The 15,448-nt window shown below is 40.0% G+C and overlaps 1 protein-coding gene across 1 annotated transcript in view; it reads left to right on the top strand.

The window, feature by feature from the left end:
• The window catches only part of LPAR1 (lysophosphatidic acid receptor 1), a 358,989-nt gene that overhangs the window by 53,338 nt on the left and 290,203 nt on the right, over nt 1-15,448 (top strand). The window contains exons 3-5 of the mRNA XM_042912683.1: nt 188-397; nt 3,139-3,301; nt 15,214-15,297. The gene's annotated coding sequence lies outside the window, so the exon portion shown is untranslated. The remainder of the gene's footprint in view (nt 1-187; nt 398-3,138; nt 3,302-15,213; nt 15,298-15,448) is intronic.

Here is a 15,448-nt window from a genome sequence, read left to right as displayed (position 1 = left end):
TAGGCTCCATGCTGTCAGCGTGGAGCCCGATGTGGGGCTTGAACCTACGAACCATAAGATCATGACCTGAGCCAAAACCAAGAGCCAGATGCTTAACCAACTGAACTACCCAGGTGCCTCTAGCAGTGTTTGTTCTAATAAAAGCAATAACTAAATCAGAATTTCTTGATCTCTTCTTATGTTATAGCACTTTGTAGCAGACGTTTTACATATATCTACAAGGCATCTCAGTTTCAATGCGGGAACTGAGTCTTGGAGAGATTCATTCTTCTGACAAATATTGACTAAGAGCTCTTTATGTGTCAGGTTCATTTGAGACTATTGGGATATATCAGTGAATGAACTAGACAAAGACCCCTGACCTGTGAAGTCACATTTTAGCAGAAGGTATAAGTGGGTAAGTATCTTACTTTGGGCTGCTATAATAGAATACCATGGACTGGGTTGTTTAAAACAACAGAAATTTATTTCTCATAGTTTTAGAGGCTGGAAGTACAAGATAAAGGCACTAGCAGATTTGACATCCGGGGAGAGCCTGATTCCTGGTCCATATACAGCTGTCTTTTCACTGTGTCCTCACAAGGCTGAAAGGGTGAGGGGCTTTCCCTCTGGGCGAACTCTCTGGGGTCTCTTTTATGAGGGTACTAATCCCATTCATGAAAGCCCCACCCTCATGACCTAATCATCTCCCAAAGGCCCTACTTCCAAATATCATCACATTGGGCATTAGATTTCAACATACGAATTTTGGGGGGACATGAGCACTGAGTCAATAGCAGTAAGTGATTTGCTTAAATTCACACAGATAATAAATAAGTAGTTGCAGAGACCGTTACTAACTTTTAACTGCCTTGTGCCCATTTCACATTTTTTGGTTAATTTTTTGGGGGAAAATTTGCTACTTTTCCTATTTGATACAGTTTTGTAGTACTGTTAATCAAAGTGTCCTCTTATTAAGTCTAGACATATAACTGGTCTTGACTAGGCTGGTTGACTACGCCAATTGGATGCTTTTTCCCCTCATAAATGTGAATCCTGTATAAAGAAACAAAGTACTGAGGATCGCTGAAACTTGTCCGTCCTTCTGGTTTCCCAAAGACTTTTCTGAAATGAGATTCCCTGATGTGTCTATAGTTTTTGTCTTTTCCAAGTCTGTTTGCCAGCTTTCCCTTCAATTCTGAGAGCTTCATCATAATGTTGCTCTATCATCATCATCATCATCATCATCATCATCATCATCATATTTTCTTAAGTTAGTTATTTTCTGTTGCTTACCATCGAGGAACCTACATTTGTCTGATTTCAGAATCTATTCCTTTAGTGCACTAAAGTTTCACTTAGCATACATTCCACAACACATGGGAATTCCTGAGACATTGTTCCAGGGATTTTTTTTGTTGTTCCTACACATATTCTGATTTGAAAAATTTCTGTGTCTAGACAAAGTGATACACTGAACCATCTGTGTCTCTTGATATGGAGTATGACTTAGAAAGGATGATCCCTGCTTTATTTCTCTTGGGGATATGTAGCAAGATGGACAGAATACCAAATTAACTTTTGCTCAGTTGGCCCTCCTATCATTGGGAAGTACTTTGAGGGTTTGCAGTTGTCTTGTGACAACTACATGTGCTTCGTTTGACATTATTCTAGTCCCATAGGTCCAGTCAACAGTTCCTACCAACTCTGGAGACTTACACTGCTAGAGTCTTATATTGGCTGGCCCTGGCTGTCCGTATTTAGCAGATGTTATAGGTACAGGAGGAATAACTGGTGCTGCTGTCACTTGCAGGGGTCATCTATATTGGTGGAAACATAGAAATGCTGTTCCTAGCCTCCCTGCAGGGCTGCAGCATTGTACAAACACTAGGGTACCACTCACATGGTAAGCATCACAAATGGCACTCCCAGGGGCAAACAAAGAAGTGTCTCTGACTCCTGGTGTGGAATTGGCTTCTTGCCTGTTTCTTCCTACTTGGTGTATACTCCTGGATGCTGGCCCAGACTTCTTTCTTAGAACTCTTAGGATTGAGAGCTGTTTCCTTAGGCCTTTGCTAGGAGTTTCAGATTCAGAATTTAGCTCTACCCTCTGGGTGTCTTTTTCTCAGATGTTTTACATAAGAATTAATTCCTGCATATGCTCTGTGTGTGCAGAGACTCTCACTACTTGCTCGTCTGCCTCTTCTAGCTTTCTCTATAGAGTGCCACTAAAGAACCAGTTCTACCACTTAACAGCTTTCTGTAGTATAAGAGCAGTCCCATTCCTCAAATTGGCAGAGCTCAGTGCAAAGATATAAATGAGTGCCCGCATATTATGATGACTAAATATTTATAAGTTATACTTTAGGCTAACACATTGTTACATAAAATATCTTCTATTCACCTACCTTGACTTATATATCTTCATAATGACTTAGAAGGTCAAGTTTCTTGGACTTCTAAGAGTTCCACATCTGAAAGTGGCAGCCTGGGGGAACCTGCACTCCCAGTCCACACTTTAGATCTTCTCTTCTCTCCCCTCCCCTCCCCTCCCCTCCCCTTGTCTCTTCTTTTCCAACCTTTCCTCCCCTCTCTTCCCCTCACTCCCCTTCCCCCCCACCCCTCTCCTCAATGTGGCTCTGTGGATCATGTGCATGTGTGTAGGTATGCTAACCTACAGGTAGAAGTGCCATCCACCTCACAAACAGGCATCTCTTGGCCCCTCTTTGACTGTAGGGACATTCTTTTCATTGGTATGGTCTGCTCTTAGGAGGAAGGGCCCAGAGAAGAGGCCTGCTCTGGCTCTGAAAGCGACTCAGGGTAATTTTGGCAAAGGATTCAGGGGTCCAGGTGCAAGAAGCATGGTTTTGAGGAAGAAATGTAGGCTGTGGGTGACCATGAACCCTTGGCTCTGGGCAAGCCTTGGTCTATGAGAAAGAACATGGTCACAGAAGGCCAGGGATTCTCTTCCCAAATTTAAGGGTTTAAGGGTAGAGGATTGAGCCAGTCTCATTCTACTATAGTGCTGGTAGTGTATGCCAGTTCAGCCATGCTCTTTCTTCATAGGGAGCATTTGGGGCAGTAAGTAGATAATAGTTCTCTACATGTTTAAGATGGTGAAAAAAAAGTAATATATGATGTTTCTGACCTACTTCTTAGAAAGCAATGAACATGGAAGGACTCTCATTGTCTCTGGTTCTTCGGGTACATATGTGATATGACAAGTTGTTTCTGAATAGCGCTATGGACTAAAAAGGCAAGCATGAATAAGAACTCAAATATCACATACATGGAAGAAAGCTTCATGCAACCCAAAACATCAGTGAGTATTTCACTCTGAATTCCATGCAAGAATTAATGACAAGTTGCCTTCCAGCCACTCTGTCTTTTTTCCATTCAGCAAACATTGAACACCTATTCTGTTTTGAATTCTGACTGAATGGCTAGAGAGAAAGGAGGTAAAATTTGAGCTGTACCTTGAGGGATAAGTAGGTTATTACTGGATGAGCAAATTGGAAGATGTCATTCAGGGGCAGGTTTCCTAATCTGTAATGTGGAAATAATAATAGTGGTTATCTTATAGGGATTTTATGAAGATTAAAAGAGTAATAAAGGAAAGACACATAGATCATAGCTCATACTCAATAAACATTCATTATCCCTATTATTTTTTCTGGGGAGAACAACAAGACACAGATAACTTGCCTAAGACACTGGGAGAAGGTTTTTGCATAAGGATAGTTTACACAAGAGGAGTGACAGGAGATTGGTTTGATGAACTAATTGAAACTATACTGAATTACCCAACAGAGTTCAAATATTGTTTGATAGGCAAGGGGACTCACTGATTGGATCAAGGGGAATCTTGAGAGGCCTGACATAGACTGACCATTTTAGAAAATTCACTCTTATGGTGTCAAAGAGGATGATTTGGAAGAGACTCGAAACAGGATGATCTGTAGTAATTCAGATAACAAAGGAGAAGGACTTGCATTAGGTTGAGGTTGCAGAATAGATAAGAGAGGGCAAATGTGTCAGTGAAGTTAGTGGTGCTTGGTGCAAAGGGTTAGGAGAGCAAATTGACAAGGATACTTGAAGGTTTCTGGCTACTGTGGTAGCATGGATGGAGAGACTGTTGGTTGAGATAGGGGATGAAAAACTAGAGAAAGATTTTGGGGGTTTGGGGAAACCTAGAATTTGAGACATAGCTGTCTGGCAGAGACATCTAGTTGGCCATTGGTCACAGAGAGATCAGGTGGAAATACAAATGTGGAGTCTTCTTCACTTGTGTGATAGCTGAGGTCATGCGCAATGATCAGATATGTCAGTGATATTACAGAGCGAGAGAAAGGAGGCCTAAAAACATTCAGAAGAGAGGATAGGAGGAGGAGTAACAAAGGAAGGAGTGAAGGAATAATGAGAACGAGAAGCGATGGTGCAGAAAGTGTTACTGGAGCTGCAAGGAAGTGGGGTTAACGTTGGCGAGTGCAAAGATAAGATGCTAAAATAAGGTAGAGGTTGAAAGGTGGCCATTGGGTTTGCCAGTTGGGAGGTCATTAGTGATCCTAGTGGGGCTGAGAATTGAATAGGTGGCAACAAGAGGAAACAGCCAGTCAGATCTTGTTCTTGTGAATTTTGGGGACATTTTTTGTTTGTTTGCCAGATTTGAGTGAATATGATATTACTTTTATAAAAACAAAAATAAAACCTCATATATATATATATATACATATATATATGTATATATATATATGTATATATATATTTGTGCATGGATATATTTATATATTTGTTTCTCATAGAGATTATGGAAAGATAATACTTTGTGGTTAGTCATGTTTGCCTTAAGATAATGGGAATGAAAGGGTGGGGGAGAAGGATGAGTGATATTTTCTTCATAAAATTTGTGTGTCTTCAGTGTTCATGAGTATTTATGTTGTAATAAAAATATTTAAAATATGGCATTGACTAATGGTTGACAACTTGAAAAATTAGATTTGTGTCTACCCAAAACTAAGGTGAGTATTAGTAATAATAGTAAGAAATAAAACACTGAGCATAAATAAGCCACCCAGGAAAATAGGATGAATATGCCTCAAAGCTCTGAAGTGTAGCTCTAAGCTTGGAAAAAAGTAAAGCAGAAAGTCTTGTATCTTTATTATGCAGAGTCAGGCACGTGTAGGCTGTTATCAGATGGGTGAGGGCTTCCAGAAACTTCTGGTACAGTATTTCTGCAACCTCTCTGTTTTCTCTCTCTCCTTTGAAAGTTGATCAGGCAGGAGAGTGTGAGAAGTGACCCCTGAGTGTGCTTCCTGTGTGTCAGATTTTAGTACAAGAGAGCAATTGTCTTTTCTAATTGGACTCACCCTCCTTGAGAACCAAGAGTCTTTTTGTTCTGCTTTGTTTTTTGTTTTGTCTTGCAGAGTGCCAGGTTGGTCTTGCTTCCTCTCTGAACCTCGAAGCATTTAAAAATAAAATGACTGTACTTATAATCTTCTCGACTTTCCAAACTTCCTTGACTCGAAAATGTTAAAAGTCTCACTTCACCAAAACATCTCAATCCACTTAAAAAAATTTTATTTATTTTTTAAGATTTACCTCCAAGTTAGTTAGCATATAGTGCAACAGTGATTTCAGGAGTAGATTCCTTAATGTCGTTACCCATTTAGCCCATCCCCACTCCCACAACCCCCTCAGCAACCCTCTGTTCTCTAAAGTCTCTTATGTTTTGTCCCCCTCCCTGTTTTTATATTATTTTTGCTTCCCTTCCCTTATGTTCATCTGTTTCGTATCTTAAAGTCCTCATGTGAGTAAAGTCATATGATATTTGTCTTTCTCTGACTAAGCTCGCTTAGCATAATACCCTCCAGTTCCATCCAAGTAGTTGCAAATGGCAAGATTTCATTCTTTTTGATTGCTGAGTAATACTCCATTGTATGTATATACCACATCTTTTTTATTCATTCATCCGTCTATTGACATTTGGGCTCTTTCCATCCTTTGGCTATTGTTGATGGTGCTGCTATAAACATTGGAGTGCATGTGCCCCTTCGAAACAGCACACCTGTATCCCTTGGATAAATACCTGGTAGTGCAATTGCTGGGTCGTAGGGCACCTCAATCCACTTTTGAGGAGTTCCTAACAAAGAGGTTATGACTTAGGATGAGCTTTTCCAGTTTTCAGATCAAACCAGTCATTTATCCTGGTCTCTGAAATCATGCTAAAGAAGAACTTCCAAAACATTTTAAAAAGCAGAAAAACCAGACCCAGTGATTTCCAAAGCTTAGAGTCCGAAGCATTCACAGTGGGAGCAAGACTCAAAAGGACCTCCCAAGATACCTTCTCTGTGTATCATTTAATAGTGACATAGGAAGAATAAAGCTTTAGTAAAATAGGTTTCTTACCTGTTTTGACTCTTTGAGCACCACCTCTTGGTTCTTTTTTTTTTTTTTTTTTAACGTTTATTTATTTTTGAGACAGAGAGATACAGAGCATGAACGGGGGAGGGTCAGAGAGAGGGAGACACAGAATCTGAAACAGGCTCCAGGCTCTGAGCTGTCAGCACAGAGCCCGACGAGGGGCTCGAACTCACGGACCGCAAGATCATGACCTGAGCCGAAGTCGGCCACTCAACCGACTGAGCCACCCAGGCGCCCCCCACCTCTTGGTTCTAAGAGTCAAGCAGTGTTCGAGTACTTTGCAGTATATGATAATTTTTATGGGACTTTTTGAGGATGACATAATTTGTCAAGAATCCACATGCTGAAAGCACATTGCTCTAAATTGGGCACATCCACATCTAACAACGTGTAAAACATTATTAAATGGGATTCTCATATCAGTTCAAGTTTTCCATCCTTAGTACGTGGCAATATCCCTTAGAAGTTGAATAATTTGGTTCTGATCCAGCCTAGCATCTGAAATTGTGTTTCTTCATGTCTGCATTAGAATGTCCTTTGCTTGTTTCACGTGTCACATCAGGATTTGCACACAGTTCTTAGGTTTGCATCTATGAACGTTCAAAATTTACTTCCTGTACAGAGTTTTGATTCTCTACACTTTTTCCAGTAAAATGCTCATCATATGCTTGATGTTAACTTTGGGGGTAGGTGTTAGTCTGTTTGCTGGATCTAAAGGTCTGAGGTTCTTGGTGCTCCATCCTGTTTTTAATTCTCTCTGCTGGGAGTTTTCAGTCCAACAGTCTACAATAGCATTTCTGAACCCTGGATTCCCCTTAGAATCTCTTGGGGGATCTGTTAAATATAGATTATGATTAATCCATAGGGGTGAGACTTGAACATCAGTGTATTTTCTAAAGTCATTTTATTTAAAAAATGGTTTTTAATGTTTGTTTATTTTTGAGAGAGAGAGAGAGAGAGAGAGAGACAGAGTGCGAGTGGGGGAGGGGCAGAGAGAGAGGGAGACACAGAATCTGAAACAGGCTCCAGGCTCTGAGCTGTCAGCACAGAGCCTGACACGGGGCTTGAACTCACGAACTGTGAGGTCATGACCTGAGCTGAAGTCGGATGCTTAATCACTTAACAGACTGAGACACCCAGGCGCCCCTAAAGTGATTTTAATGTGCAGCCTGGTTTGAGAAATATTACTCTAGAGTTAAAAGGGGACATTTTTATGCTATTTCTTTTGGTAGGAATTTACTTCCTTGTTGGATGCCAAAAGTAATTAATCATCTGATTCTATAATGCAATGATACTTCCTGTGTAGCTCTATTAAATATCTCCCTAGCAGCAGTAGCTTGTGAATATGGCTCTTTCAGCATTTCACCTTCAATATTATGTAGGCTGGTAGCTATCATTATTAGTATAGGAGAGCCTTCTCTAAGACTTGGGCTTCTGGTTGCAGTTACTTGTAAGTTGACTTTCATAGGGTGTGTGGGCATGTGTCATCAATATTAAGTTGGAGAAGGACTAATAGACTTTTCTTTTTATTCTAGGTCTGGAATTTCTACGATATGGTTTAAATCTACAGGGTTTCTCAGAGATGCCAGGTTCTCTTTTTTTCTATTTCTCTGATCCCTACATGCAAGGATTTGAAGGTGCCATATCATCTACTATCTTCATACACAGTGATAGGTTGAAGCTTTCTGGAATAATGCCTGATTCACACTGCCCTGTAGGGGAGGCTAGCTTGGGTCGTACTATCTCTTTCTCCTAGCTGTTGTATATAGAGCCAGTGGTTGAATTCTGAGGGACAATGCCCTATTTGAGACTGAGAAGCATGTACAAGATTGGCCATAAGAGCAAGAAGCTGGCATGAGGCTAGATTTAAAGGCCTACACAGTTCAACCTTGAACCCAACTCTGCGACCATCCAGAGTTTAATGAACTAGGAAAAATGACAAGTACGTAGATCTCAATGAGTGAATGTGACTTAGCTCTGAAGAATTCTGGAGATAGAGGTCGGTGATTCTAACTACTTTTTTTTGTATTGTTAGGTTAGGTATCTCTGTGGGGAATACTATTTACTGGTGGCTGAGATGGGATAGACACTAAAGTAAACATTCTCAGGGTTATTTTGTTTGAATGGTTTGCTACATTCCAAAAGTATTGATATTGTTTGTGCAAGCATCAATTTTGTCTCTGCCTCAGTTGTAATGGATTTCAAATAAATATAGTGAAAATGATGTTTTAGTGAAGTTTATAAGGCTCACAGTTTGTGACCCTTGTGAATTGAAGACCATTAATTCCTTCATTTCTTCACTCAGCAAACATTTATTGGGTGCCTGTCATATGCTAGGTTTAGAATATAAAATTTATAGAACTCATCTTTACCACTTAAAAAATCTTTACTGACATATAATTCATACACTGTAAAATTCACCCATTAAAAGTATACAGTATACTTGATATGCCCATTCTGGACATTTGCCCATACATCTGCCTATTCTGGACATTTGATATAAATGGAATGATAATAAATGGTCTTTTATGTCTGGTCTCTTTCACTTAGCATAATGTTTTCAAGGTTCATTCATGTTGTAGTATGTATCAGTATTTCATTACTTTTTATTGCCAACTTCCATTCTATTTTATCGATATATTGCACTTTATTATCATTTGTTGACGGACATCTGGATTCTTTCTACTTTTTGGCTATTATAAATAAAGCTGCTGTGAACATTCATGTACAAAGTTCTTCTGGGTATATAGCAAGGAGTGGAATTGCTGCATCATATGTTAACTCAAAGTTTAACTTTACGTTGAAAAACTACCAAACTTTTCCAAAGTGACTGCATTACTTTATATTCCTATCAGCAACGAATGAGGGTTCTAATTTCTTTACATCCTTGCCAACTCTTGTTATCTGTTTTCTTGATTGTAGACATCCTAGATTTTGCTACTTTTACTGACCTCAAGTGTATGGTGTTTACAATCTTTTGGGTTTTCACAGTTGGGGTTTACAGATAATAGTATGGAAAATTATCTACTTTTAAATTGTGTTTTTCCATGGACAGTTTCACCGTGGGCTGTTTTAGTCTTTAAAAAAATAAAATGCGGTATGAGAATCTTTGCAGCAAAACAAGGTGGACTATGTGAGATCTATCAACTCTGAATGAACCCCATGAGTGAAAATTAATTCATACAGGAACAAGAGACCTCTGGCCCAGCCAGCTCTCAGCATTCTGAGAACCAGGGCTGTTCAGTGAGGCATGAGCCAGATCCTTGCGGTTGTTTGTCTGATCCCCATGGGAGAATACAGGAGGTCAACACAGCCTCTCACAGGCTTTCTCTTCAAAAATGAAAAGTGTGATTGGCAGGAGTGAGGAAAAGCGCCAGGATTGAGAGCCGGTCTGGCTCCCGATTCTAAAACTGAATAATGACCTCTGGATTAGGACATGAGAACAAGAGAGCTCTGTATTGCAAGTGTTGGACATAAGGGGCATGTTCTGTCCTGGCTGGCGATCTTGTACTGCAGGTAATATCTGGAGGCAGGAATGGGAGACAAACCTGCCAACCGCGGTGGCTGCTTACTGTCTGCCTGCCCAGAATCACACTGACAGTAGAGTTCCAATCCCGCCAGGCCTCACATTCTCACCAGCTGTGGCCGCCCCTCAAAATATAAACTCTTCTTGTCACCTGATCATTCATTTACATTCTTGCATTCTGATGGTGTTGTGTAAGTGCTCTTGCTTGACCCAAGTTCACACTATTCCTTTCCCTTTCCCACACCTTCCCTGTGCTATCTTCGGTCTCTTTTCTGAAGGATCCTCCCACCTCCTGCTTTAACCGAAATCAGGCTCTCACTTGAGGACATACCGCTTTCCCCACAGCCCTTGTGAGTGGAGGCTATAGAGCCTCATCTAAGTTTCAGGTACTTCACAGGACAATGGTCTCCCCGATCCCTCTGTACCGTTCCCATTCCTCTCCTGGTTCCATTGGAAATTTTCCCTTTGGTGAAGTTCATCCTACCCAGCTAAGCCCCCCTCTAACTCCAGACGGCCGACGTCGCCCATGAGTGCTCCTCCCCCTGTCCATGTATGTGATCCTTGGCTCAGTCCTTACAGTGTCTGAGTAAATACCGTGCCGCGACAATGTTCCAGAACCCTATCTTCAAAGTTCTTTGACATTTTAAACTCTAACGACTCTCAGGCACCCGCTTCTAGAATTATACCTTACCTCCCCCATCACACACGGTGTGCTGATCTCTTAAATCTTATATTCCAACAACCCACTGCCTGTCATAATCTCCTATTCAGCCTGCTCCCTCTCTTGCATGTTCTATGCCTGTTCTCTCACCTCATTGTGGACCTACTTTCTCTCAACCAAAAATCTAGAATAGCGGGAAAAGTGAGGCTTTGGTTTCACTTTGCTGGTTTTAAGCCTACGTTTATTGTTCGTTAGCTGTCTTTATTTTTCTTATCTCTTAGTTATTTAGAATTCCTTTTTGAGTTATTTTCAGGGAAGATCAGTTTGGGGCCTTTGCATACCTGATTTATTTTTTATTGCATTTTCTCCAAAAAACTCAGAAAAACATTGTTGCAAAGCACTTATTGTTGTGGGTCAGTATCTGGGGCCAGACTGAGTTTTCTTTGTTGTATCTAGCAATAGACTGTGGTAGTTAGTGTTTTCCCCATCCAGTTCTTCTGGTTCCTTTGGGAAAATCCACATGGTTCTGTTGAGTCTGTTAATAATGACGCCATGCAGGCTCCTTCCCCACTCCCCCTCCCCACATAATACAGGCTGGTGGATTAGGCAGAGTGGTATAATCACTAGAGATAGTGACTGCTTCTCAAATGGGATCCTGACTCAACCAGAACTCAATCAAGACTCACTGGGGATTGATATAAGGAACTGAGAAATAATTGTTTCTGCTAGGTTTGGTAAGTGAGCAATGTGAGTCAGAGCTGGTGGCTCTATCTACCTATCTATCTATCTGTATACCTACCTACTTACCTACCTACCTACATGTGCATCATCGACCTACCTACCTACCTACTTATCTGTTATCCATCTACCTACCTACCTGCCTATCTATAGATATAATTACATATCTACCTATGTATAATATTTCTATATAGATATAATAAATATATTTATAGATAGATGATAAGAAAGGTAGGTAGCTACCAGTAATCTTCATAACCCCAGACTCACATGCTTCCTTACCAAATCTAGCAGAAACAATGATTTCCCCTAACTTCTTATACAGATGTATCTAAATAGGTATGTAGATAGATACAGATATCAATGGATAGAAATAGAGGCAGAGAGATTGAGAGAATGAATATGAATATGAAGGTAGGCAGAGGCACACAGAACTGCAAAATGGAAAGAGAAAGAGAGCCTGAAACCAAATTTGTCCTGAACTTCCCAGAACTTCCCAGAATACATGAATCAAACTTTTTTTTTTTTTTTTTTTTTTTTTTTTGCTTAAGCTAATTTCTTGTCTTTAATCTCAGTTTCTTTTGCTTATACTTGAGGGACTTTTAACAAGTAGTAATGAATCCACTTTTTCTCTGAATATTTGTAGGATTTTTTTCTCACCCACGAAGTTCAAAAATGCCTGAAGAATATGGTTAAGTGGAGGTATCTCCTTAGTATCTTTGCCTGAATCTGTAAAAAAAAAAAAAAAAAAAAAAAAAAAAAAAGCCGTTTCTTTTATATCTCTTAATACTTTTGTTCTGTTTGTTCTTGTCTCTGTATGTTGAGTGTATTTAAGACCAATGATCCGTATTTGTCATTTCTTGACATTTCAACCTGTTGATCTTTTTCTCTGTAGCCTGGGAAAACTTCCAGTGTTGTGATTTTCAACATTGTATGTTCTGGTCTTCACCTCTCAGGAGGCAGGAGATTTTGCCTCCTGTTGTATTATTTTCCCGTCTACATTATTACTGTTACAAACTTCAGGTTTATTTTAAAATTTCCATCTATTTCTCAGCCTCTGCCTTTAAGTCTGTAATTTTAACGAGTCTATATTTTCTCAAATTTCTGGAAAGTACCAAGAAATTCACCTCACTTTTTTTTTTCCTGTTACACGTCTTTTTCAAATGCATATGCTTCCTCTGCAGAATATTTTCATAATCATAGGCTCATATATTTTATAGACTCCTTTTTTCTTCTATTTATATCTTCGTGAATAAAGTGAGGTCTATTTACCTTTGGTGTTTACCTGTTTAAACAAGATAGCTGAGTTATCTTCGGATCTCCTCCCTGTATGTCTGATTACTATTAAAATAATAATAATAGCTAAAACAATATTATTTTTAGATTTTAAGCTGGAAGACTGACTGGCATATATTTACATTACTGGCAGATTAAGATGTGTGGAGAAGGAGCAGAATCCTGAACTATCACATGGGCAAGAATTTAGTTCTTCCTTTGAAGCTGTTGTACTTGATGCTAACTGTTCGTGTGTGGCCCTCCATGTCCTCCATTCTTGTCCTGCTGACCAATGCCTCAAAATGAAACCTTGCCTCACTGGCGAGAAAGCGGTACTGTTTCAGAGGAGTCTTGCTACAGTGTCTGGAATAACAGCATGCTGTCGGGATCTCCTTGAACAGCTTCTTTGGAATGGTACTGATCCGTGGCTACAAATACAATTCTAGGGAGTGTGTTTTCCTTATGTTCACTGCTACCTTCCTCCCAGCCCTTGCTCCTCCTCCACGTTGGCTGGTGTTAGTAGGGTTCTGCTAGGATGTTGTCTGCTCGCTTTTTTTCTCATTAGCAGATCATAAGTGTTGTCTCTCCATCTGGTTTTATAAGAACCATTCAGAGGCCATACAAAACCTCCTTTTCAATTTTTAGCACAGATGCAAGTTTTCTCCCATTTTTATCACCCTTTTCCCGTTTTAATGGGGCCTGGGAGGGGGGAAGAGGAAAGTTGGGCCCAGTTTCTCCAACTATCTCTTCAGTCTGTCCCTTTTATTCCACCCCCATTGCTACTGTTTTATCTTGTATCCCATCATGTCTAACTCTGTGTGTTTTTTGTTTTTTGTTTTTTACAAGAGTCCCCTACTGCATCTTTCTACCTCTTTTTTCAGGACTGCTCTTTTGGTGTTGACACCCAGTTGATTAGTGGCTTCACTCCAGGAGATATTTTGTTGTATTAGAGTTGTGTTTAGTTTCACGTAATCAAAACAACTCTATTGTAGCTGAAGCAGAAAACAAGAAGACCAGAGGTGGTCAGTCTAGGACTGGTTGGGTGACTCAACAATGCCATCGGATGCAGGCTCCTTCTGCCCTCCTGCCCTTCCATTTCTGTGAGGTCTGCTGCACCTCCAGGCTGGGCCTGGGTTCCAGGAGGGAGAAAGGTGGGGAGGAAGACACAGCACCAAGAGACTTCTACTTCCATTTCTTTGGCTGGGAGTTGGCTCGTTGCCACTCATACCTGACCAGAGGCAGGGAAATTGAATCTTTATCTTTTACAGACTCTATGGCAGAGGCAGGTGAGGAGGAAGGGAGTTAGAAAAGCAGGGAGGTCGATTAAATTCTGGTGTCTGCCACCTTCTTTGTTGCCAACATCTGTTGGTCAGAGGAAACTCTCGCAGCCCAGCACAGTCCTGGCCTCAGAATATTGTCTTTATACAGAGGGGAGAAAATTGGTTGGAGGGAGTATAGCTCTAAGTGGGTATTTTTTTTTTTCTGCATCTACCACCTCCAGACTTCTGTTTCTCTAAATTAGGGAATATTAGTATTTCCCCTCAAATTCTGTCTGCTTTATTATACCGCACTACACACTTAGTCAAGGAGAACAGTGATATATGGATTCAATAGTTGTTGAGGTTTGCACTATGAGGCTGGAAATTTTCCTTGGATTTTACATGGATTAGTTTTAATGATCATGCTTTCTTTTTTAAAAACAAATATAGTCTGCTTTCTTGATGGGAGATTTGTAAACATGTATGTATGTCACCAGCTTTCCCAAAGGTGTCCCTGTCTTTTTGTTTTTGTTTTTTGTATTTTTGGGTTTTTTTGGATGAAGGCAATTTTGTGGCCCCAGATCTTCAGGGCTCTTGCCTCCTTTATTTCTAGTAGCCCAGTCAGGCCTATTTATTTATTTTCTTTCCTTTATTGGGTATGGCCTGGCCGCTCCTTGGCATTTTGGATCACTCTAGACATTAAATGACTTTTTCCATTTCTTTTGTGTGTCTCAGTGGCCACAGCAGGTTCAGAGCTGCAGCCAGCTGTGCAGAAGGTCAGAGAATGCTAATGGGACATTTAGCACCAAGCAATCCTGCTTGCCTTTCTGTGGAAAACAAGACTGAATTGACAGAGGAGGAAATGCAATTCTAATTTAATGTAGAAGACAGTCCCAAGTTAGGACTGCCCGTTATATTAGTCATTGACAGATATAATTAAATATATTACTTCACAAGAAATAATGAGGGAGTGGGAGATCATTATGGTGTGTGTCACCAGACACATTCTGTACCAAGTACTTCTTTTGTAACATTGAAGATAGATTTAGATTGTGCTTAATAAACATACAGTAATTTGTGCACATTAGAATTATGTTGAAATTTGAATTTTGGGAATAAAAGTGTGATTTGGGGATGTATGCTAGTACAATTATAATTCGAAAGACTTTTAAGCTACATACCTATGGAAACATCTCTCCTTCTAAATGTTATTCTGCATTCTCACTCTCCCCCTGAGGCAGCTGGATCAATTGGAGAAATCAGGTAATTTGGAGTTAGAAGTCCTGGATCATTTACTAAATATGTCATTTCAGAGAAATCACTTGGTTCTTGACTCTCTGTTTTGTCACCTATAGGATGGTGATAGTGGCATATTTCAGAGTTGTTGGAAGTATCACACAGCAGGATGTACTTTGTAAATAGCAAAGTCTTACATATATGTAAGTATCTACTCTTTTGTAAACTGGTTTTTCATGTAACAGTTACAACACGCTTTTTAATTGGATGGATGGTATTCCATTTGTATGAATGAATCATATAAGTGGTTTAGGTTGTTTTGTATATCTATCTGTCTATCTGCTTGCCTATCTA

The sequence above is a fragment of the Panthera leo genome, chromosome D4 (genome assembly GCF_018350215.1).
Source record: "Panthera leo isolate Ple1 chromosome D4, P.leo_Ple1_pat1.1, whole genome shotgun sequence".
NCBI classification, from domain to species: domain Eukaryota; kingdom Metazoa; phylum Chordata; class Mammalia; order Carnivora; family Felidae; genus Panthera; species Panthera leo.
This window is presented reverse-complemented; position numbering and strand designations above follow the sequence as displayed.